The 3,004-nt window shown below is 46.6% G+C and overlaps 1 pseudogene; it reads left to right on the top strand.

The window, feature by feature from the left end:
* Positions 1 to 219: 219 nt before the first annotated feature.
* On the top strand, positions 220 to 337 carry LOC124617088 (annotated as a pseudogene).
* Positions 338 to 3,004: the final 2,667 nt, after the last annotated feature.

The following is a 3,004-nucleotide window of genomic DNA, read 5'->3' as shown; positions in this document are numbered from 1 at the left end:
CGGGACCAAGCGGGTGAGCAACGGCCGCCGCCCACCGCGGCACTCAGTGCATCACAGCTGTACGTGTACGGTGGTGCCTCGCAGAGGAGCGAGCATCGTGTTTAGACATCCCGTCGACTACGAGGTCGCTAGAGACAGAGCACAGTACGAGTGTTCATTTAGGGCGGCCTTGATCGAGTGGTACGTTTCATATAAAATTGTCGGTAAGGCGGGTGCCAAGGCAACGGCCTTGCCGCAGTGGATACACCGGTTCCCGTGAGATCACCGAAGTTAAGCGCTGTCGGGCGTGGTCGGCACTTGGATGGGTGACCATCCGGACCGCCATGCACTGTTGCCATTTTTCGGGGTGCACTCAGCCTCGTGATGCCAATTGAGGAGCTACTCGACCGAATAGTAGCGGCTTCGAACGACCGGGAGAGCGGTGTGCTGACCCCATGTCCCTCCTATCCGCATCCTCCACAGAGGATGAGACGGCATTCGGATGGTCCCGGAAGGCCACTCGTGGGCTGACGACGGAGTGATTTTTTTTAAAGGTCGGTGCCAGATTGAGATTCATTGGGGGAGTCCTTAGAAAATGTAGTTCATCAACAAAGGAGGTGGCTTACAAAACACTCGTTCGACCTATACTTGAGTATTGCTCATCAGTGTGGGATCCGTACCAGGTCGGGTTGACAGAGGAGATAGAGAAGATCCAAAGAAGAGCGGCGCGTTTCGTCACAGGGTTATTTGGTAAGCGTGATAGCGTTACGGAGGTGTTTAGCAAACTCGAGTGGCAGACTCTACAGGACAGGCGCTCTGCATCGCGGTGTAGCTTGCTGTCCAGGTTTCGAGAGGGTGCGTTTCTGGATGAGGTATCGAATATATTGCTTTTCCCTACTTACACCTCCCCAGGAGATCGCGAATGTAAAATTAGATAGATTCGAGCGCGCACGGAGGCTTTCCGGCAGTCTTTCTTCCCGCGAACCATACGCGACTGGTACGGGAAAGGGAGGTAATGACAGTAGCACGTGAAGTGCCCTCCGCCACACATCGTTGGGTGGCTTGCGGAGTATAAATGTAGATGTAGCTCAGAACATATCACGGTTAACGCTTTACGCAGGCGTCACTTAGTACGGAAACGTCCGTCAGCTCCGCATACGGAAGTGTCAACGAATGGACTCACGAAACAAGACTATGATCTTATGTAAGTCTGCTCGCTTTCGGGGCCATTCTAATAGATGGTAAATTGTTCTGGTGTTAGGACGCGTTGCACTTATTCTGCACGGTCGATATTACCACCCCTCTTCTAGGATCGCATTCAAGAACTTGTGGTGGTCACAGTTAGCTGAACACTGTCGAGAACCCGTGTGGTGTTCTCTTATAAAAGGGGATTATCCCGCGCTGATGATGTTAAATGCGGATAGGTCGAAAGAGTATAGTGAAGGCCTCTATGAGGGGGAAGATTTGTTTGATGTGATAGAAGAAGAAATAGTAGCAGATTTAAGAGAGTTGGGGGATCCAGTATTAGAATCAGATTTTAAGAGAGCTTTGGAGAACTTAAGATCAAATCAAGCAAAAGGGATAGATAACATTGCATCAGAATTTCTAAAATCACTGGGGCAAGCGGCAAGAAAACGACTATTCACGTTGGTGCGTAGGACGTATGAGTCTGTCCACATACCATGTGACTTTCGAAAAAGTATCATCCACACAGTTCCGAAGAATACAAGAGCTGACAAGTGCCAGATTTATCGTACAATCAGCTTAACAGCTCATACATCCAAGCTGCTGACAAGGTTATTACACAGACCGATGGAAAAGGAAATTGAGGATGTGGTAGATGACGATCAGTGTGGCTTTAGGAAAGGTAAACGCACCAGAGAGGCAATTCTGACATTGCGGTTGATGATGGAAGCAAGACTAAAGAAAAATCAACACACTTTCGTAGGATATCTTGACAGGGAAAAAGCGTTAGACAATGTTAGCTGGTGCAAGATGTTCGAAAGTTTGAGCAAAATACGGGGAAGCTATAGGGAGAGACTGGTATGTACAATATGTGCAAGAAGCGAGAGGGAATAATAAGAGTGGACGACCAAGAACGAAATGCTCGGTTTAAAAACGATGTAAGGCAGGGATGTAGTCTTTCATCCCTACTGTTCAATCTGTATATCGAAAAATCTATTATGGAAATAAAAGAAAGGTCCACGACTGGGATTAAAATTAAAGGTGAAAGGATATAAATAATTCTATTCACTGATGACATTGCTATCCTGAGTGAAAGTTAAGAGGAATCACATGATCTGCTGAATAGAATGAACAGTCTAATGAGTGCTGATCTTGGACTGAGAGTAAATCGAAGAAAGACGAAAGTAATGAGAAGAAGCAGAAATGAGAACAGCGAGAAACTTAACATCAGGACTGATGGTCACGAAGTCCATGAAGGAATTCTACTTCCTAGGCACAAAAATAACCCGTGACGTACTTAGCAAGGAGGACATCAAAAGCAGGGAATTCCTGGGCAAGAGAAGTCTACTAGTGTCAAACATAGGCCTTAATTTGAGGAAAAAACTTCTGTGCATGTACATTTGGAGCACAGCATTGTGTGGTAGTGAAACAAGGACTGTGGGAAAACTGGAACAGAAGAAAATCGAAGCATTTGAGATGTGCTGCTGTAGATGAACGTTGAAATTATGTGGGCTGATAAGGTGAGGAATGAGGAGGTTCTGTGCAGAATCGGAAAGGAATATGTGGAAAACACTGACAAGGAGAAGTGACAGGATGATGGGACATCTGTTAAGACATGAGGTAATGACTTCCATGGTACCAGAGGGAGCCGTAGAGGGCAAAAACTGTAAAGGCAGACAGAGATTGGAATAATTGAGGCCGTAGGTACTCTGAGATGAAGAGGCTGCCACAGGAGAGGAATTCTTGGCAGGCCGCATCACACATGTCAGAAGACTGATGACTAAAAAAAAAAAAAAAAAAAGAAATTCCTGTGGCTACCACTGGACGCCCATCAGTCATT

The sequence above is a fragment of the Schistocerca americana genome, chromosome 5 (assembly GCF_021461395.2).
Source record: "Schistocerca americana isolate TAMUIC-IGC-003095 chromosome 5, iqSchAmer2.1, whole genome shotgun sequence".
Lineage (NCBI taxonomy): Eukaryota > Metazoa > Arthropoda > Insecta > Orthoptera > Acrididae > Schistocerca > Schistocerca americana.
Note: the sequence above shows the minus strand (reverse complement) of the source record. Positions and strands in the feature narration are given on the sequence as shown.